The sequence below is a fragment of the Tetrao urogallus genome, assembly GCF_951394365.1.
Source record: "Tetrao urogallus genome assembly, chromosome: 2".
NCBI lineage: Eukaryota > Metazoa > Chordata > Aves > Galliformes > Phasianidae > Tetrao > Tetrao urogallus.
In genome coordinates this window covers 97,217,985-97,241,257 of record NC_136814.1, presented here as the reverse complement: position 1 = coordinate 97,241,257, position 23,273 = coordinate 97,217,985, and positions in this window count along the sequence as shown.

The following is a 23,273-nucleotide window of genomic DNA, read 5'->3' as shown; positions in this document are numbered from 1 at the left end:
AGTGGTGAACAAGAGCCTGCATGCAACACTTGTAGAAATTTGCATCAGTGGAGGTAATCCATTGTTTCACAGTGGCTATGACAGCACTGATGATAGAAAAATTGCAGTCTATATTTCACCGGCCTGAATAAATAGAAGGCAGAAAGCACTAAACTCAAACTGTGTGGTGGGTCTGGTGGTACAGCCCAGGCAAGATTGGCAATGTACTCCTTAGTCTTCAAACCCGTGTGTGGTCTGGCATTATCATGTTGCAAGAGAAAGATTGTCTTCTCCTCTGGCCTTACTGTCTCTCCAGGACTGTATTTCTGTATTTCAAGCTCTCAGCTTAGTCGATGTCATGATGTAGCGGTCAGTTGATATTTTGTCCAGTTTTGAGGAAATTTAGAAGGATTACAACTTTCCTATCCCAAAAGGCAGTCAAGACTGAGGGTTGCATCTTGAACGTTTTTTGATGTGAAAATTTACAAGTCGCCACTCCATAAAATACTGTTTTGATTCCAGGTTATAGTATGACACTATGTATGTCTCAACACCAATGACAATATACAGGTTGCATCTTCATGCCAATATTCCATTAAATTTTGTTGCCATGTGATAGTGTATTTCAACAGTGGCAATGTTGTAAAAGATAAACCACGTTCCAGACAGTCATGAAAACCTGGTAAATTTTGAAAATAATTTATTTTACATATTATACTCCTTAAGATTTCTGTTTATTTCTAAAAGAGATTTTTCAGACTTCAGCACGGAAATTACCCTACCCTGTGAGCAAATACCTGTGAAATCTGTTAAGTATGTATCTCATCCATATAGCATACAGAATTTTGCAAAGAATGACAACTTAGTGGTACTAGCAGTTGTTCCTTTATTGCTTGATATGATCCAGAGAGTGAACCTAAATTTTCCACCTTCTGCATAAAAAGAAAGGAGGTCTTTCTATTTATAGCTTTCTAGTTACAGCTATTAACTTTCTTGTTAATTGTTGACCTAGACAGTAGATTGCTTTTGTGGAATTATAGTTCTCTGATCGTAGTAAGTCACTTAAATTTAGTTTTTCAGAGGAGACTACGCACTACATGTTTCTCATTTTCTAGGTGTCTAACTTGAGACTAGACTCTGATTTATAGAAGTGCGTATACAGTCAACGGAGACTGTGCTTTGAATGTATAAAATGCAATATAAACTCTCTGCAAAATCAGATTCTAAATTTCTTATTCTGGACACTTAGGATTTGTAGATAATCTTAGATTTAATCTATATATATTAATATATATATATATTAATCTATAAAGGGAAAGAAGCCTTACTTTTTTAGAATGGGAATGATACACTGTTCATCTCACAAGGTTTTATGGAAATAAATTCACAGTTATATGTCAAACAGATAAATATGAGTCTGGAGATAAATAAGGGTATTGATCTACACAACATATGATATGCCAGAAGAGATTGCTAGAAAATATTTTTTATTAGTTTAAGCAAAAATTGTTCAGTAATATAAAATAAATACAATCATATAATTAACAACAATACGATTTTTCCATTTAAAACATGAAGAGATTACTCTGATTTTTAATGTGGTTGTACTTCTTTTATACAAGTTTTTTTTTTTAAATATGTGTTGTTGTTTTAAATTATCCAGGTTATATTTTTGAAGTGCGTCCAATTAACACAATGATTTTCTATGGGATTGACATTAAAAAAACAAATTTAGAATACCTACTTCAGAGACCTAACTCAATTTTTGCAAGGCATACACTTTAACTTCTATGCAATGTGAATGAAGTTATTCTGTGAGGAAGGGATGGAATTCTACATAGAGGTTGAGGAAGTGCTATTCTTAGAATGAAAATGACAGAAATTTTTATTGTGGTTACTTCTCATGCATCACATCACAAATCAAAGAGAAAATTCCACGTACTTTAAACTGGATGGTCCTCAATTAAAGAATTTCCTATCACATAGTTTTTCCTGATTTATTTATTTATAATAGTTTCTGGTAAAATATAGCTTTGAGATTATCTTTGATATATAAGTAGCAGAAAATAAGAAATTAAAGTCTAACAGAACTCCTGCACAGTACTCTATATGGTACTTTACAATGTAGTCATTCAACCTCTGAATTAAGGGTTATTTACTATCATCATTAAAAAAGCTAACAAACTTGTATGTATTATGTATATGTATGTATGTATTATATGTATGTATAGTATGTATATATTATATGCCTGATTTGTGCTGTTTTTTCCTTTTTTCCTTCATTTTCATAATTACACTTATAAATATAAATGATATGAATATGTGTACAAAGCAAGTTTCCTCATAAAAATAATTGTATCTATGATATAATTAAAATAGACTTTATTTAAGAAAGCTCATGATAAAAGTCTAATCCTCCACAATTATTTTTACAAAACTGTCTTTAATATGACAATATTGAATATCAGTTTGACTCTTGTGAAAGCTTCATTATGTTTTTTTTTTTCAAAGGATTTTTTTTTCCATTGGAAAAAACAAAAACAAAACAAAACAAAAAAACCTATAATCCATGGTATAAACACTGTCAGTGTAACCCTGAGGGCCTAATCCAACTCTGTTGAAGACAGTGCCTGTCTCTTGATGGCCTACAGAGTATAGCTGAAATGGACCTGAAGGGTAAGACTGACTAAAAAATGAGTTATATCAAATTCCAAAAGGAAAAGGTCATCTCAACCATAGTCCAAATCATGTCAACTTTAATAGGGATTGAAACTGCCCTGAGTACTTGGCCATTCTGTGAACCTTGACAACAAAGTGGTGCTCAGTCCAATGTGGCAATAGGAAGTATGCAAAGAAGACAAAAATCACAATAAAATTTAATGAAGAAGACTGACAGATCCTTTTACATGCAAGAACATAACTTTCTCTAACCAAAGGGTAGAAATCCTTATGATTTTCAATCCTTTGTTCATGCACCTAAAAATATTACAAAGCATAATAAAAAGTCAGATGTAAAACTGGAGAAATCAATGTGTACACTTCAGATTATGCAGACAAATTTTCTGATTTAGTGTGGCTTTTAATAGAAAACATTTAATACAGCTGCTAAAGTAAAAGGATATCTGCATGGGGTACTGTAGACTGAATTCATTAGTTCAATTAAAGCAACTAGCTCTGCACAGCTCCTCTCAAAGATCTGGAAGTAGACAGCTCTCCTTGAACGTTTCATTTTAATTGTGATAATATTGTCATTCTTCTCATGAAAGGGAGAGTGCAAAATACTAAAAAATATTCTTGTTTTAATCAGATTTGAAGAAAGAGAACAGTCTTAAATATAAGAGAATAACAATCAAATATAATGATAGCATTATTAAGCTGATTAGGATATCATGAATGCAGCTCAGACTTGGAATTTATCAAAAATTTACACTTTTTTCTTTTTAGAAGTGTCTGTAGACTGAGGTAAATTCAGGCTACAATTACAAAAAGTATTATTACTATTTTAATTTATGGAGTGCTGAACAGTTAACATATTTATTTTACTAATCAGTGGGAAAAAACGTTCTGTTTTTCCCTAAAATAACTTCTGCTAGTAGTAGTTGAATTAATCAACAATAATTCATGGAATAATACCATTTAGTTAAGATTTACAGATGTTTTATCTCAGGAAAGTAATGCAAACAAGATTGGTGGATCTGACTTATGACTTCTAATGAAATTTTGAGCAAATGAAACCAAGAATTTAGTTGTAGTTGAAGACATAATCCTGTCATTGTACTTCAACTTTTACCTTTTATTGAACATACATAAAATATTTTTGAAATTTCAGACAAATTTTAGAGAAGTGCTTTTCTGCTGCAAACAGGAGGAACATCTGCTGTTCCACAACCCATTCCCCTGAGATCAAAGTCTCAAGTATGGTCTCTGCAAGGAAAGATTTGCCTTTTCATGCAGAATTTTTCTAGAATTAATCCCTTGGGCTCTTATTCTGACCATTTGCTATCATCTAAGCTACAGTTCTTTTTACTGGTTCAGATTAAGTAAATACAATTCTAAAACGATAAAGCAGCTTTAGCCATAGTAATAAATGAATTCCCTCAGGGAAAAGATACTGGCCTAATAAAAGATGCTGAGCAATGTGTCTGACAGTGCTCTCTCTGTGTGTTGGAAGACAGTAATGCTCTAAAGACTGAAATTTGGCCTTATGCAATTTGGTGTTCCACTTAAAGGCCTTTGAATTGCCAACAATTTTACAATGGTAATTTCCTCCCCAAAAGGCACATTTCAGCATGGGTACTATGGACATCAGCTAATGTTGGAAGAGGCTCCCTCCAGTCTCACAGATGTCAGCAAGCTTTCCCCAGATCACAGTAGCTTCAGGGATAAACACCAGAGACTTCAGCTTGTTCTGCTATATTGAATTGTCCTGCCAACTTCAGTTATGAGCAAGTTATAGAGATTATAATGTCTGAAATGAAAGTATTGGAGAACATGCTAGAAAGTGAGACAAACATTTTCTGTCATCAGTAAGATTCAGATAAATAGGACAATATTGAGTAGTTTTACTGGTAAATTCTGTTGGAATTGCTCTCAACACAAATGGAAGCAAGTCTATGTATTACTAAAAGCTCACATCAGAGAGGTTGTCTTCCTGTCCAGTGAGCAAGATCATGAGATCATGTCAAAGTAGACAGACATTTTGGACCATACCATCCACTGCTGGGAACTCTGGCTGCAAATCAGGAAGAACTTACAGAATACCTGAGTGTGAGAGACACCTTGCTGACAACCTTAGCCTATTGCTATGCCTGAAGAGAAATAAATGCTTCTATTCAAAGAATCTTTTACCCAAACGTACCCAAAATCTTAATATATAAAAACAGTGCAACTTTATTTAGAGAATTTGACTCCGTTGATGACTTGACACTTGCCTTTTAAGTTCACTTGAGGAAACAGTCTGTGTTGAGCCTTTTCAAAGAGCAGTAAGTGGCAATATATATATATATATATATTTTTGTATCCTCTGAGATTTCTTAGTCTTGCCAGTGAACCTGCAAAAGAAAACAGCTCAGAAAGTAGCCTGTGTTCCCTCACAAGCCTCAGAAATATATGGCTGGTTAGTACAAGTGTGACGTTTTCTGGCAGGTGGCAGCATATGATGATAGAATCAACAATTCATGGCCTACTGCCTTATTGTCAGGCTCTCTTATAATAACTAAAGCATTATGTCTCATACACAAGGTTCATTGATTTCTGGCTTCCCACATTTCTACAAGTGTATTTTTCTTGGTTTGTTGCAAAAGTTCATGACTCAGCAGATAATGTGAGTTTGTAATAGCAGTGACTTGTTTACCTGCATAGTGACCTACTAATACATAACTTCACAGTAGTACAGTTGGAAATGCAGTACACGGCAATACGTGGCAATATGATAATGTACTTTGGATGGGTGGTCCTAGCAGGAGCGGTAAATATCCTTGTGCTGCACATCTTTTCTCCCTTTCCTCCAGTAATTCTGCAGCTGCAGAAATAGGTGCTTTACATTAAAGTAAAAGAAATACTAACAAAACAAAAATGTTATTTGAAGTTGTCCTCTTCTGCTTTTTATTAATATTGCAGCTTTAAAAATATATGTTAAATAATGTAAGATAAAGTAAATATAAAATTTGAAAATTAATCCTAATGCCATTCCCAACAATCAGTTTATCATTTTCATTACTCATTTTCTATCCAGTACATGAAAGAAGTAAAAGACCAGTTAAGAATCTGATGGATATTATCTTTATTCGGCATTATTGTCTGATCTCCATATGCAGTAAGGACTGATTATAGAAAGAGCAACAGAGAAAGTAAAAATAATAGAGGAATAATTCTAATAAGGAAAAAAGGTGAAGGATACATTTTCCTGTGAGCTGAAATATGCATTATTTTTCAAATACAAATCATTATAAGAAATAAAATTCCATATGAAGTGAAAACTACTTTTGAAAGCATGATTAGGTTAATACAGCAAACACTGACTGGACTGGAAAATAATATGTTCCGATTTAACTTTCATACTAACACTTGTCAAATTACTGGCATTTCTGGATGGTAAAAAATTTATGCAAATGAAAATTTTAATGCACATATTTATATAGCTGAAATGATGGCATTAATAATGTCATTTTTAAAACACGCTAGGAGTATTATAAGACTACAAAACAGTTGAAGTTATTTTTTCATCTTTTTTCTTTTTCTTTCTCTTTTTTTTTTTTTTTTTTTTTTTTTTTTTTTTTAGTGTTAGTTTTCATAAAATGTATGGCCAAAAGTGACATATTGCAGTCACAAAAACTCCAAAATACACAGTGCAAATTTGTCCCTTGACAGAAATTCTTTTCTGCTCTACACTACTATGATTATACTGCAGTCAGTGGAGAAAAGCACATTTGAACTGGACAGAGACACTACCCTTGTGGACTACAGCACTGCAGAGAGTTGTTTTGAATACTCATATGCCTTAGTTTTTCTGTGAATTTATAAAGGCAAATATTTCCAAGTAAGGATGAAGTAGGAGCTTGTACAGAACTCTCTCTGAATGCATGAATCTCCTATGTTAAGCACACTGCTAAAATGAGGTCTGATTTGTCATTTGTGCTTTTGTTAGCCAAAATGATCATAAAACTTCTGTTTCAATAAGAAAGATTGCAAGCTATATAAGAAAGGTTCAGAAGAAAGCACTTAGAGAAAATTGCTTATTGAAATCCTCACAGCTGGTAGTAGCCTAGAATGGGATCATTTGGTCAGTGAGGGTGCAAAGAGGTAAGGCTAAAAATAAGGGGGGAAGAAATAGAAGATATAATAGGCTTGAGAAAGACTGCAATTGAATTTAGTTATTAAGAGTTAATAGCAGCACTTACTCTTACTTTTCTCTTATTAGAAAACTCCAAAAAAAGCAGCTAGTAAAATATATCTCTTAATTCAATACGGACTTAGACATTAATTAGGAACCTGGTAACTAGGCAAAATTAAACTATGCAGTATATAGAATAAATGACTACTTTATCTACAAATGCACCGGAAAGAGAGAATCTTGACCAACAATTTCAAATGTCCCTGATAAATACACAAATGCATGTAGTCTATTAAATAAGAAGGACAGATCACAACTTTGGTTGACCTGATTTGCCTTTGGACAAGAATTCCAATGGCTACTGCTTGGAGTAGTGCATTAGTTTTTTTTATAAATTGATAAATAAATTTTTCATAAATCTGAGCCACAAAGTATCAAGAAGATTCTATTCTCTTATTAATTTCATACATACCACTGTGACATTTGGTGCATTCACCGGGAGTGATACCTTTATGCAATATCTCATAGACAGTTTTTACCATCTGCTTAGTAGTATCATAGTTCATACACATATCAATTTGTGTTTCTGCAGTGCTTCTTTTTGCCCTTACTACTTCTTCCAAATTTTCATATAAAGATGTCTAAATCCTAAAAGTAGTGTTTTTAGTTCAGAGAGATTTATCTTGTTCTCTGCGATGTGCTGGGAGCACACAGCATGACCAGGAGGATTTCTGTCAGAATGGTATATATCATTCCTCCAGATCCTTAAGCAAGACCTGATCTGTAAAGTATGACTCTTGCATTGCCTTTCCTTGCAGCATTCTGGATGTTTTTTTGTTTTTGTTGTTGTTGTTCCTTGTTGTTTTTTTTTTTCCCCTACTCTTCTGTGCTTTGTCTCATCTCTTTGAGTGATTGAGAGACCTCTATACATGCTGCAGGCTGATTCACCTGCAGCTGTGAAATTCTCTATATTGGCATTTATTACACTGCACTGTAAAAGACTTCATAAAATAGGATTTAGACTGAATTTATATAGAAGCATGTATTATTCCTGCAGTTCTAATCAAGCCTTGCTTGAGCACTTTCTAAACACGTTATTGTGTGTGCAGATGTTCCAGGAGTAGTATGCCTCTTGAAAAGGACAAAACAGAAATGATTCTGCTGAAGTAATTAAGTTAGCAGAAAGATGATTAGTTACAACAATGCACTTGAAATTGTGCAAACCACTTGTGTGAGCCTCCTGTAGGACTAGTAAGGTATTCTGCACTTTACAACTGTGTATTTCTCCAGCTGTACTGGCAAAACAGATTAACTGTACAAAAGATCATATTTTAAAAGCGAATTGTTCCCTGAACTACTCTGTCTTGTTCTTATCATTGTTCAAAGGAAATTACAACAATTACTTAGCTGGGGAACAAATATTAAAAGAAATATTTATATTTTCTTTAATAATATACAGACACTATCATCTGGTTGGTATCTCTTCCCCTTCACCATCTCAAATCAGTAGCACCATAATGGGTTCTGTCAATCAGGTGTCTTGAAATGTTGTTACTGTTCTACATTATCTCTGATTGGACTTTGCAGTAAAGCTTGTCAGAAATAGTAGTTTATTAATTAAACAATATAACCACAGTCTTTTCTGGAACAGAATGGACAAAGTGATGTGCTCAAATGTTCTAAATAAAAATAATTTAAAAAAAGGAAATGGTTTTAGTTGGTAGCAGTTGACAATTGCCAATTACCAATTGACAGCATTGTTCTTTTAAGCTGAACGTGGAATCATTACGTATACTAATCAGTCATTATTCTGGCAAACAGTTCTTATACTGATGACACATAAATTCATGTGCCTAAGTAATAGTCAGAAAGAGCAGAATTTTCATGTTTAGAGCTTTATTCAAAGATTCAATTTCTTCATTTTTCCACCTAGAGGAAAATATGCCTACCAGTCTCAAAACATAGGACTCGGCTAAGCTTTAGAACCCAAGAGAGAATTTGTATGTGCCACGTTGAGGACATACATCATTACACCATTTAAAGACAGTTAATATAAAATATATGGGAATAATGTTTTTCAAGCACTTTACCTAAGAACCATTATCAGTCTTGCAAGTATTATTCTTAAGTCATAAATCAGGTGTACAAATGTTTGGGTTTTTTTTCCTGAAAAACCATTAATTTGAGAATCTGAGACTGAAAGAAAATAGCAACTAATAAACTGGAAAATATGATAAGCCTTTGGACTTCAAACCTATCCTTTGAATTGAAAAGATGTTCTGGTTATTAAGTGAAATTTAAAAAGCAGTATTATAGTATACAAATATATGCCAATGATTTAGTAATTTATGGAAATCAAAACAAATGCAACAAAACAAAAGAAAAAAAAAAGTAGTAAAAATAAAAAAGAACTAGTAACTGTTCTAATACTTACTTGTGAAATACACAGGACTTTGTCTTACAACACTTCTAAATGACTGCATCCCGCAAATTGTAACAATTGTAACAACCAGAGCTTAATTTTTCATAAAACTCTTAATGCAACTTTTCCAAATGTTGGCAGATAAGAATGGGCTGGAAAGAAATCAGCTGCCCTGACAGTGACTTCAGCACAATAAACTAATTAAAACAGAATTTATGTTATGTAGCTCAAAATGATCGCTGCTGTAAACACCAAGTGAATCAGTTAATATTACTGCAGAGCCTAGAGGCACAGGAAATCAGAGTCCATTATGAATGGGACTGTGTGAATAGAAGGAATGCAAGGGACAGACTCATCTTTGAAAAGACATCAAAATAGAAAAGTCACAGTGTGGCAAAATTGTCAGAGGAAAAACTGAAGCACAGAGAAATCAAATCCTTCTTTCACAGGCACCTAGGAAGCCCTTGGACAACACCTAAGCCATATCTACTTGTAGCATTTATATATATACATATAATATTAATTCAAGGTAGTATTATTTAATTCTTAATACATTCCAATGTGAAAGTATTTTTAATAATATTATCAGGAATTTTTTTATCATGCAATTGATGATGAAATTACCTCAAGAATATATACTTTGAATCACCAATATCACAACTTTATAAAGTGTCATATTTTACTCCAGTAAAAGCTGGAACTACTTATGCACTGGTTTAGATACTCTGAAGTGTAAATAGTAAATATAACCACTCAAAATTATGTGGTTTACATTTTTTAAAGAACTGAGCAAAATGCAAATAACTGACTTCTCAACTGCAATTCACTACTTTTACCTGCCCTGGAAGTGTACATCAATATAAATAAAGATAGGTTAAATACAACCTTAATTTAACACTACAGGTTTTTTCATACTGGTTGGGAACTGATAGGTGTCAAAGTTGTCTAGTTCTGACACCCAGATACTTCTTTAGGATCTCATTGTGGGACATCTAGGTAAAGTAATGGCTTGATAGGTCAAGTTCAGTGTTGTCTAGGTACCTGTGATGCCTAGGGAGCTTGGTGTGTTTAAGATGAGCAAACAAAGAAACAATCTTATCAGCAGTAAATGTATGCCTACTGTTTGTAAATGAGAAGTTTCTTAAGGCTTGAGATAATTCAACCAAAGAAAAAGTTTTAACAAAAAGGAATTAAAATTTCTGTTATTTTAGGAAGTGTTCATTAGACATTCTAAGAGATACAGTTTCTTAATTTAGAGAAAATGTAACATTAAATAAAATGTAATTAATGACAGGAATTAGTAAAAAAGAAACAATAAAAAAATCATACTATTTTATGAACAGTAAAGAAGACTAGTCTAGCAAAATACATAAATTCAAAGTTAATAACTGCATTATGTTGATACAGGATGATAAGTATGCAAAGAAAGACATTTGTGGTTACTGGAGCTAATGACAGAATGATTGTAGTTATTTATTAATTTGAAAATTTTAAAAAAATTGAGTCCTTTTAGTCAGTGGAGATAGATTATAAAATAAAGAAGATAAGTCAGAAATGTTTAACAAGTTTGTTTGTTTGTTTGTTTTTGTACTTCAGAAGTACCAGAACTCCACATCACCAAAGTGTTCTACTCTGCCCTGGTGAGGCCTCATCTGGAGTACTGCGTCCAGTTCTGGGCTCCCCAGTACAAAAAAGACAAGGATCTCTTGGAAAGAGTCCAGCGGAGGGCCACAAAGATGGTGAAGGGCCTGGAGCATCTCTCCTATGAGGAAAGGCTGAGTGAACTGGGTCTGTTCAGCCTTGAGAAGAGAAGACTGAGAGGGGACCTGATCCAGGTCTATAAATATCTAAGGTGTGGGAGGCAGAATGGCGAGGCCAGACTGTTTTCAGTGGTGAGTGGAGACAGGACAAGGGGAAACGGCTGGAAACTGCAGCATAGGAAGTTCCGTACAAACATGCGCAAGAACTTCTTTACAGTGAGGGTGACGGAGCACTGGAACAGGCTGCCCAGGGAGGTGGTGGAGTCTCCTTCTCTGGAGATGTTCAAGACCTGCCTGGATGCCTACCTGTGCGACCTGGTGTAGGGAACCTGCTTTGGCAGTGGGGTTGGACTCGATGATCTCTGGAGGTCCCTTCCAACCCCTACAATTCTGTGATTCTGTGATTCTGTGATTCTGTGAATGAAGTGTTCTCCAATCCACTCTGGCAGAATTGCAGACAGTATTAGTAAATGTGGAGTTCGTAGGCCTAATAGTAGTCATTTTTATTAAATTCTGAAACATTGAAAAAATCCCAAATGTCAGAAACCTCTTAATATACAAAGAAGTTTCAATGGTCTGAGCTTCATTTACTGTGGATTTAAATTGTTTGGGAGAAACAGTAGAGTATTTGTCCAAAGCAATCTGATGAGTTTTTAATATACATCTTTTTATTAGAACATGGAAGACATCTGAAAAAGCTCTGCTAACACTTCACAGACAGAGTCCCTATTTATGATAACCAGTGCAGAAGAATTTTGGCCAGCCTTTACAAGTCTTGAATGCCTGTGTTAGTTAGGATGTATTAGAAAATTCTCTAGGAAATCACTTCAAAACCTCCCAAGCTCAAAACCTCACAAAATCTTGTTCCAACAAAATTTCACATGCTTTATTTAATTTTAATGCAAGTTAAATTTAATGCATAAAATTTAAGATAAGGTAAAAACAGTGATTCATCTTAGTTATTTTCATAGGTCTAATATTAGCACCCTGGGCTGTACTGACTTGCATTCCAGTTTGTAGGCCTTATTTGCATTCCTTGATTTTTTTCCATAATAGTTCTTATAGAAACCGAATCATTTTAAAACCATTAATACATAGGTCTTACCTTAAGTTTTGTCTACCAAACTACTAATTTTTAAAGTTACTAAAAGTCTCTATGAAAGTTCTCTTTTTTGTCATGTTAGCCCAAATAATTCCCCATCTTTTGCTAGCCACAGAGTGCCTTCTGCTTAAAACTGTAGTACTCTTGAAATAGCAGCACTCATTCTTCTTAAAACAGGGAACTGTCTGTCTTTATACTCTCTAATAAAATGAGCTTCTGCCGATATGTTTTCCTCTCATGACCTCAGCTAAGATGCACAGATTAATGAGCCATGAATTCCATCAGAGGGATAGTTTAGCACAGATTCTCTCCAGGCCTTGCCCATCTGCAGGCAGATTCTCTGTACTTTGCAAGAGTATAATGCCTTTTGTCAACCCCAAGCAATCTGCTTTTCCACCTGTGGTCTCTCTTATCTTTCTGTTCATTAGCCTTGGGGAATAACTGATCACTCCTTAAGCGTATGCCTTGCATAAGAACAATAGATCTCTGGATGCTTTCTATCACTTGAGTTCAGCTGGAAATTTAAACCTTGTAAGTCTACAGTTAGCTCATCCATGGATTATCAGCAACTTCCATCTGGCCTGCTTTCACACAGTAACTTCTGGTAAAAACTGAAAAACATTTGATATATATACATGTGTGTGTGTGCCTCTATAGGCTGTGTTGATTAACCGGCAATTTAAGAGTATGATCTCTATGTCTTTCAAAGTTTGTCTGTTTTAAAAAATAAGCATATCCCAGCTGTTATCGCTCTCTTTTCTGACCTACCTGTGTTAAAAGATACGGGGATCATCACTCTTTTCTGCTCAGTGTCTTCCACATTAGCATGTAATTATTTTCCAGTCTTAATGAGCTATCACCCTTCAAGTTGTTTTACATTCTTTATCAATTTCTGCTGCCATCTTACAGAATCACAGAATCGTGATTGTTGGAAAGTACCTCTGCAAACCATGTACACCAGCCTCCTGCTAAAGCAAGTCCCCTACCCTGCAATCAGGCAGGTTTTGAAAATTTCCATAGAAGCAGAATCCTCAATCTCTCTGGGCAGCCTGTTCCAGTGCTCTGTGACCCTTAAAGTTTAAGTGGTCCTCATGTTTGCATGGAACTTCCTATGCTGTGGCTCATGCCTATTGCCCCTTGTTCTGTCACTGAACACCATTACAAAGAGCCTATCCCTATTCACCTGACTCCCATGCTTCAGATGTTATAAACAATTACGAGACCTCTCCTCTCCTCTCCTCTCCTCTCCTCTCCTCTCCTCTCCTCTCCTCTCCTTCTCATACTCTCCAGGCTGAACTTTTGCATAGCCCTCATGGATCTAATTATATTGTTGTATACGATTTTTTTTTTCTTTAACTGGAAAAATTGTAAAACGGTAATTTAAGGATCTGCTACCACTGTACCATTCTATGTTATATCTTTTCTCATTTCCCTCAGGCTGACAGTACCCTGTAGCGGTAGGAGAACACAGCCAAGCCTTGCACTCACTCACTCTGCTCCCCCTTCTGGTGAGATGAGGGAGACAATAGGAAAAAAAAGAAAAAAAAGAGAAAAAAAAAAAAAAAAAAAAAGAGAGAGAACAAAGAGGAAAAGAGGAAGAGAGGAAGAAAGAGAGAAGGAAAGAAGGAAAGGAAGAAAGAGAGAAGGAAAGGAAGAAAGGAAGAAAGGAAGAAAGGAAGAAAGGAAGAAAGGAAGAAAGGAAGAAAGGAAGAAAGGAAGAAAGGAAGAAAGGAAGAAAGGAAGAAAGAAAGAAAGAAAGAAAGAAAGAAAGAAAGAAAGAAAGAAAGAAAGAAAGAAAGAAAGAAAGAAGGAAAGAAGGGAAGAAAGAAAGAAGGAAAGAAGGGAAGGAAGGAAGGAAGGAAGGAAGGAAGGAAGGAAGGAAGGAAGGAAGGAAGGAAGGAAGGAAGGAAGGAAGGAAGGAAGGAAGGAAGGAAGGAAGGAAGGAAGGAAGGAAGGAAGGAAGGAAGGAAGGAAGGAAGGAAGGAAGGAAATATGTACTACATTAAAATATCAAACTTATAGCAGAAAACAAAAAAAGCATGCCTATTTTGTTCTTAAAAAAAAAAAAAAAAGAATTTCATGATTCACCATTCACTTTTCTTTTTTAATTTGTTTATTCACATATATATTCTTCAACAGTTTAAACTCCAATTTTCTTCTAAGAACTCTCCTAAAGGATCAGCTGACCCTTATCTAGTCTGTTGGGGGGATAACAGACATTCAACTTAAGGGAAAAGAAAAACAGGTTTACTGGAAACTTACTACATGTAGTATTGCTTATAGTTGTGCAAAACCTTTTTAGATTTCTGAATAGCAACAGATAAGGTCTCATTTTTCTATCAGTAAAACACAGATTTTGCATGTGTAAATGTGAGTACAACGTCATACATAAGGCTAGTAATGTGGCAGAAAGTTACTAACTACAGCAGGGCAAATAAAAGGGCAAATAAAATTTATCAGTAGCATAATATACCTGGGAACAGAACAGGATCTAGTATGTCAATATTTTTCATTCTTCAATCTTCCTTTTTTTTCCTTTCTGACGTTGTCGCAAAACAATAGTAAATTATTAACTCCTACTGATTCATAAAAGCATATCTCATTTTTGGGGGGAATCCTAGGTTGTAGTAGTTAAACTGAGATATGTTATTTGTATGGTTTAATTTTACAGCAACTCAATGTGAGATATGTCTAATCAACTTAGTACGTTAGCAAAGAAAGTTCTTACTAATTATTTTCAGTTTATTTTGATAACTATTTACAAAATAAAAGAAAATAGAGGGGAAGAACTTCAAGGGCTGCTTCAGTGGGAAGACAGTTTTACTGTTTTAAGCCAATTTCAGTTTAGTGACGTTGCCTCCTACTGTCAGTTTTGTCTTGAGACATCTTAAAACGAACAGACTGCTGTGATAATTGAAGGTAATCTGCCCGGGTTGCATAAAAACAGCACTTACAGGCTGATGCCAAGTCAAAGTCGCAAATCAGCAATATGGCAACTAATGACGCCGCCTTTGCTAAAAGAAGTTAGGTGAAGGGAAACCACTGCTACGATCAAAGTAATTATTTCCAAATTCGCAGAAAGAAAACAAGAAGAGTGTATTACTTTGTTTTAATTAGCACATGCTCAGAAAGACTTAAACACAAAATCTATATAATCACTCATTAGTGATAACTTAGCAGTACCTATAACTCTCAGATAACTCCAATTTTCAAATATTAACTAACTTCCTTCAAAAAAAAGAAAAAGAAATCTGATTACTGTGTTTAGCATAGTGGGATACTCCTGTGGGACAAGCCCTTCATTCTATTTTGAAAAGATCAGACAACAATAAGGCTGTCAGCACCATGTACCAAGGGCCAGTGAAGATGATGGATGGATTTGTATTTTGTTCTGGAAAAGATTTTTTATCAATAGCTTATTTAATACAGTATTTAGTATATAATGACTCCCAGGGGCCACCTAGAAAAGTAAATGTCTTTTGTTTGAGAACTTGATTCAAAGTTTTTCCCTAGAAGGTAGTAAATATCTAGGTTTGAAGAAGAAGTTTGCAATTTATCTGAAATAAGTGAATCCTATCACCTAGGGGATTACAATTGGAAAAATGCAAGAAACCATTCAATAATTTCAAATTCTCATAGGAATTACCATCATATGATGGTAAACAATATTTAATTCACCTTTTGTCTGATTAATCAATATAGTGCTTCCGGCCACTACCTCACCATGAAGAGTAATATAATCTAGGTTCATCAAACCAAATATGAGATCCTCTGTGCAGAAGCAAGATACATTATTTGAAACTTCACTGAATTTATTGCAGACATTATCAAGATAATTTTAAAAAATAATGTCAGTTTCTGTAAACAAAGAGATAAACCAGAAATCACAATAGCTTTGTCAGGGTATTGAGTGCTTGTCTTTTCCTTTCCAATGCTTAGTGTATGTCTCTTTTCTTCTTTGCAGTGAAGAAGGATGGTTTAGACTTAGATAAAAGATACTGATTCAGATTTTATTCCCTGTTATAACACAGTCTACCAGCGTATTACCTCAAATATATTATTCCTTTCACATTATTTTCACAGTAACTCTTGGGAAACTCCAGATTGACACTAATGGAGAAAAGAAACATATTTATGATTTGTTCCTGCATTTTGCTTTTTAAAAAGATGATGCAACTGTAATCTGGATGAAGTGCTTTGTTAAGGAAAGTATAGAGACATACTCTATCACAGCAATCACATCTCCAGGAAGGTATACCTAGAGGAAGGAAAATATACCCACTTCAGGTGAAAGATGCAGAAGGTTAGAAACAATGCTTCCAAAGTAGTAATGGTTCCAAAGAAGTAAGAAATAAGAATCAAAACCTAAATAAATGAAAATAGTAGCACATAAAAGAATAGAGAAATGACTAATGTGAGAAGTGAAGGCAAACTTGAAGAGATGCACAACCATGTAGCCACTATCATGCCAAATGTGGAAATTCAAGTGTCCCATTTGTACATGTCAATATTAATATAAATAAAACGTCCTTAACTGTCTCTCATTTTTCTTCTGCCATCCATAAATCTGTCAGGTGTCTGTAACCACCTACTTAGATTATATTCCTCCTAACCCTGCTGAGCTAATTCTTTCACCTAAAGTCTGCAAAGGAGTGACTAATTGTGCCTATTTCTTTCATGGTCCTTGTCATGTTTGAAACATTACACAAATGTTAATTAATTAGAAAATATACAGAACTGTGAATCTGCAAATCAGCCATCTGAGCTGTGTTAAATTTTTTGTTAATTAAAGTTTCATAGTTAAAAACAATCTAATGAATTCTTCATTCATTCTGAAGAATGGAAAATGTCATCGCAAATAAGCAGAAAATTGATCCAGACTACTGTAAAGTTAAATGAAATAATGTAATCTAAAAATGTTTCAAGTTTCCCACCCTATCTGATCATTCTATTTTTCTAGCTGCTATTTCTGTTTCACATTCCCTTGTGATATGACAGTGCAAGCTATAAATGTTGTACAAATGTTGTATTTACCTCTGTAGCATATTTTTAAGTGAAGAAATATCAGTTACTCATCCATAAAATGACTCTGAGATATGGTGAAACTAAGAACGCAAAATACCTCACTAAACTTTAAAGGATTTACTCTTCCAAGAAAAGATTTCCCTGTGATTTAAAAAATAAATCAGTATCTGCTCAGAAAGACTTTCACTGTATACCTCAAACAGTTATACTTCACATCCAGTTGTTCTCACTGACGAGAATTTCTATCTTTTACCTTTCTTCTGGGACTGAAAGCTTCCTTTTCCATGGGTGCAGACAGTCTAGATCTTTGAGCTGAATGAAGAGTGTACAATGCAAGAAGAATAAAAAATCCTATTAACTATGAAACATCTCAGAATAAGCAAGATTATTTTTGGTGGGGACTTCTGGCAACTGATGAAGACTGTTGAGAGATATATTCTGCAAAAGTCAATGTTAAGAAACTTTCCAGAATAGCTCATGTTTCTTCTCCCACCTTCCTATATCTATTTTCATCTATAGGTATCAGGAGAACATTTCTATTGATCCAGGCATACTTTTCTTTTTCTTTGATGAGACGTTAAGAATTTAGAACTTTCCCTTTGACCTTTAAATCATACTCCTGATATTTTCTAGTCTTTTTGTTTTCAGCTTTATTTATTTATTTTAAAACACTGTAATTTTAAGCTAGTTTAGGTGAGGTGTAGAACTATTCTTTCAGGCAACATATTCATGTTCAGACTTTCACAAAACAGGCTATTCCTTCTAGTCAGAAGGAATTTTAAAGACAGGGAGTGGATATCTACTTGTCAGGCTCTGTTGTGAAAGAGAACTGAAATAGCTTTTGCTACAGGATTCCATCTCTGCACAGAGTAAAGCAAAAGACCCCCAAGCTACCTACGGTACAGGAGCAGCTAAGATTCTTGTCAAGTCATCTAGGATTAAGTTTTCCCACTTTATACTTTTCTTTGGAGGCATTGCTTCCAACTTTGTAATCAATAACATAACTCTGTACTGCAAGGGAAAGTATGAGTTTTATTTTAAGCTAGAGGGCTTAAACTAGACTGACAGGCACTAAATCTGTTTCTTGTACATATACAGCAAATAAATAAACTACCTGTGCAAAAAACCTATTTTGCAGTATTGCAAAACAAGAACAGATAGAAAGACTTTAGATGCACATGTTTGGAAGCTGCAGTGAATGGAGCAGGGGATGCTATGAAGTGCGAAGTGGAAGGGGTGTTTTCAGTGGGAATGTGTGAAGCAGAAAGATGTTTGGGAATGCTCACAGCCAGAGAACTAGTTCTCAATAAGGCAATCCAATCTAAAAACAACTATGATGTTTAACATATTATATATTTAACATTAATGAAACATAGCGTGTAAAAGTGATTAATAGACTATCAAGAGAGCCATGTTACATGTCTATCAAAACTGGAAGTACAAGTATCAAAACTAGAAGAGTCATTCCTGAGCGATATCAGCATGCCTTCATTGAGTTGAATTTCACTGGTTCATCATGAGTGCTCAATAGTGACATATCCATTATCAAGCAGTTCTTCCATTACCTTACTACTTCTCAGTTCTTGTTTGTCACCATTCACAGTTTTTATTTCCAAGATATCTAAAATCCCCTCTGTGGCATGGAATGAATTGCTGCTTGTACTTTTTTTTCTTATTCTGTTAATTCCCAAGAAGTAGGTACAGTAACAGGCAAATTGCTTTCCTCTGCTATGTACACAATCTCATTCATTTTTGCATATGTACTTTCATCATTATGTACTTTCTATTTCAAATAAGTAATAACTGTAGACCTATTAAAATGCTGCTTCATTTAAGGTTGTGACAGGTAACACTTGTTATTACTAACTCTGAGTTCTTCCTCAGAACTGTCAGACACCTTCATCTCCCACTCAGTGCAACAGGATTGGCAAACTGTCATGGTTTTATGATTTTTGGTTATCGGTATTCCACATCATAACATCATGTAGTGTACTGGGATTTAGAGAGTTAATGCTCCAGTCCTGGGCATCTGTCTGGAAGAGAAGAACTACATACCCTAGAAAAGTTTGCATTCAGAGAGGGAATAAAAGCTTTCGTAGATCACCTGATCTTCCCTTTGTCTGCTCTCCTTCCCGCTGCTTGTCCTGATTGCACACATCACATCAGCATTAGTGTAAGGCCTTCAGCTTTCAGATACTCTCTCATTATATTTGATTTATTAGCTTCAATTCTAATTATATTGTTATCTTGCATTCCGATACCATTTTTAGTAAATTAGTTTGTTTCTCCCCAGATCATTGCCACGGCTTTTAATTATTCAGGGTCCCTTTTTCCCTTTTCCAGAGGCACTGATCTGCGCATCCCTCCACTCTGCTAGTCACAGAACTGGGCTGAACCAGCCCATAAACCATTGACACAAACATAATGCATCTCCTAAAAAGACTTGCATTGAATCTTGCAAAAAAAGACAACAGTCAAGTCCATGAAATTTTAGCAGTGTACCAGTGTCAAATTACTTGACGATTTTGTGCAAATCCTTATTCAACCTAGCAGTTGAACCTGAAGGACTAAACACTGGTCTTCTCAGGAGCTTTCTGGATTTCCTAGCTTTCAGTTATATCCATGATGCAGTGAAATAGAAGCTCAGGGCCAGCCCTTCACAAGATGTGTCATAATGGCATGGATATTTTTGAAGATAGCCTGGAATAATTTTTTCATAGCCTGAGTAACAAGAAGAGAAAATAAAATTGCACGTGAAGTGTGTTTTCACTGTTTTATTTCCATTCTTTCACCCACTCCACTTCCTTTCAAGTACTCTGTTAAAGATTCAAAACAAAAAGTACATTTGGAACATAAATGAATGTGCAGAAAGTCAACTTCTCCTCAGAATAAGCTTTCCCTTAAATTCACCAGTTCAAAGAAATCTTAAACAATTGTATAAGAATAAAACCTCACCACTCAAACACACATTTTTAGCTGTATTCACGATATTGCTTTGTCAAAAAGACTTCTGCAACTTGTTAACAAAATCTACAATATGTGTATTAATTCTACCCCATACTACAACAGCTGACTGAAAACTCCATATTTGGTGCCTTTGGGAAGGCATCATATTTGTGTAGTTAGAGATCTTGGGTAAAGAACATGTGCTCTAATGAGCTGTGTACTTAAGGTCTGAGAAGTCAATGAGAAGCTGTAACACAAATAGCTGCCTTATAACCAACTCCCTGCATGCAAGTGATTGTGCTGGAATGCACTGGGATATTCAGCGCTGAGCTTAGATGCATGTCTTTAAAGAGATAAAATCCTAACCTGTCAGAAGAAGACATATTTTTGTTTGGTACACAAAACCACAGGCAACACAGACTGAACAGATAAGATCTGCAGTGTGCTCTGAGAATTCGTCTGGTATTTGTCTGATGCTTTATAGATGTGGAGTTTCCAGCATCAGAAAAAATGTAAGACTTACTCATAATCTATATTTATTTTTCAATTTCTATGATATTATTTAAGGAATTTTATTACTGTATTTTCTGTTGTGCACTTCTTAATGAAATCCAGAGAAGATATTGCAATCTCTACTTCACAGTGCAGAGCTTCCTCTTGGTGATCCATTTGCCTTCTGTGACATGAAGACGTGCAGACTAGAACATCTGAATCACTGCAGTTCACAGACGAATCAGCAACATGCACTTAGCCAGGAAAGCTGGACACAGGCAGGTACAACTAATAGGATTGCTCCAAAAATAATGCTTCCTATTTTTTTATGTTGGCCTACGATATTATGCTTAAAAAACAGAGAGAGCATTTTATTTCCACCAATTTTACTTTCTTTTAAATAGTGATGCTTTACAGAAATGAAAAGCTCTTCATAAGTCATTAAAAAGCTGCCATTATTAGGAACACTGTGGGAATGGAAATTATTGACTTCAATTCATTTCTAATAAATCAATATTATAAAAGATATTATCATGGTTGGCACTAATTAATACTTACTTTTACCATCTTCCCAGAAAATCAACATAATGAACGACTGAATTAATTTACTTTTTCATAAATTACACTTCCCTTAACTCTAAGATGAATAGTATAAAACTGTGGTGATGAGACACACACTCTAAAATTATAGTAAATAAATTAAATTTAAAGTATCCTAAAGATCTTGAAAGCTTTTTAAATAAACAAGCAAACCGCAAAGGATCTGCACTCATTTAAATAATTTTGTAAAATATAAGTCTTCTCAATGATTGTTTTATATTATGGTTTTGGGTGATAACTTTCAATAATTTTCACAAGGAAATTTCTACTCTCTTATTAACAGCTGAAGATACTTATAGAAATTTTCAGAGAAGGTGAAAAAAGTAGGAGAAAAGAAAGTGAAACTGATAGATCAAGACAACAAACTGAAAGAAAAGAGAGAAAAGAAATTAATACTTGTCATCAAAATTAAGTTGATCCACATTTTGTGTAAAGCCTGTTCCTTCATCACAAAAGTGTCAAAGAGTTTTTAAGAATCTGTGTTTGCTCCAGCATAGAGTAGAAAAAAAACAATTGACTTAGATAAACTGTGTGCTTGAGGAAAGGCATTTCCTGGAAAAAAACAATTGACTTAGATAAACTGTGTGCATGAGGAAAGGCATTTCCTGACCAATGCCTAGAATCAGCCATGCTAGAATCATAGAATCATCATAGGACCACATATTCTTTGAGTTGGAAGGGGCCATGAAAGGTTTTCTAGTCCATCTCTACTGCAAAGTACAGGGACAACTACAGCTAGATCAGGTTGTTCAGAACCCCATCCAGCCTGATTTAGAATGTCTCTGGGGACAGGGCATCCACCACATCTTTGGGCAATCTGAACCTGTGCTTTTTTACCCTTATTGTAAAAAACTGTTTCCTTGTATCCAGTCTAAATCTCTTCTCTTAGTTTAAAACCATTTCCATTGCCGTATCACAACAGACCTGCTAAAGAGTCTGTCCCCTTCTTTCTTATAACTCCCCATTAGATACTTAAAGGTTGTTCCCAGATCTCCCTGGAGCTGTCTCTTTTCCAGGCCTAAGAGCCCCATCGGTCTCAGCCTATCATCATAGAAGAGGTGTTTCATCCCTTGGATCATTTTGGAGGCCATCCTCTGGTCTGTGTTTACTGAGGACTCCTCATCTGGTTGCGCTCCAGGTGAGATCTCACCAGAGCATAGAGGCAGGATCACCTCTTTCCCTGCTGGCCATGCTTCTGTTCATGTACCCCAGGATGTGGTTGGCTTTCTGGGCTGCAAGGGCACATTGCTGTCTCATGAGCAACTTGCCATCCAGTGGTACCTCCAAGTCCTTTTCATTAGTGCTGTCCTTTCATCTCCCAGCTTGTACTAATAGTGGAGGTTGCCATGACTCAAGTGCAAGAACATGTATGTACTTGGGTTTGTTGAACCTCATGAGGTTTCCCTGGGCCTGCTATTCAAGCCTGTATAGGTCTCTCTGGATGGCATCCTGTCCCTCGGGTCTGCTGACTGCACCACACAGCTTAGTGTCATCAACTAACTTGCTGAGGATGCACTCAATCCCTGTGTTGATGTCACCGATGATGATATTAAAAAGTGTCAGTACAAGCATCCAAGTATTGACCCTTGTGGGACACCAGGTCAGAAACAGGAAGAGGATTAATGTATTTTTGCTGTTCATGGAACTTTCATGTCTGAAGGGTCTCAACTAATCACTGCAGCATCTTTCATTAGTCATTGACTTCCCCTTCCTGCAACCCTGAGAAAAGATGAGGAGGATCTCGTTTTCTGTTTATATGGGAGCCTCAGAAGTTTCATAGCTAATTAATATATCTATTCTTCCTGCTTGCTATGTAAAATTCACCTTTCACGGTAAAACTAACTGCACTAGTGACAGAACGAGTCTAATATGAACATTTAACTTTAGCCCAATTATTTCCTGCATATAAGGATGTGATTTCATAATAGCAAGATAGCATAAGAGTATACATTGAAAAGCCCTTATCATATACCATGTATCAAGATTAATTATTTCACTTAGCCTAAAGCCCATCAGGTTAGTATTTGAGTATATGAGGTCCCTTCCAACCCCTACAATTCTGTGATTCTGTGATTCTGTGATTTGCTATCATTTAATTATCTTTAGTTATCTTTT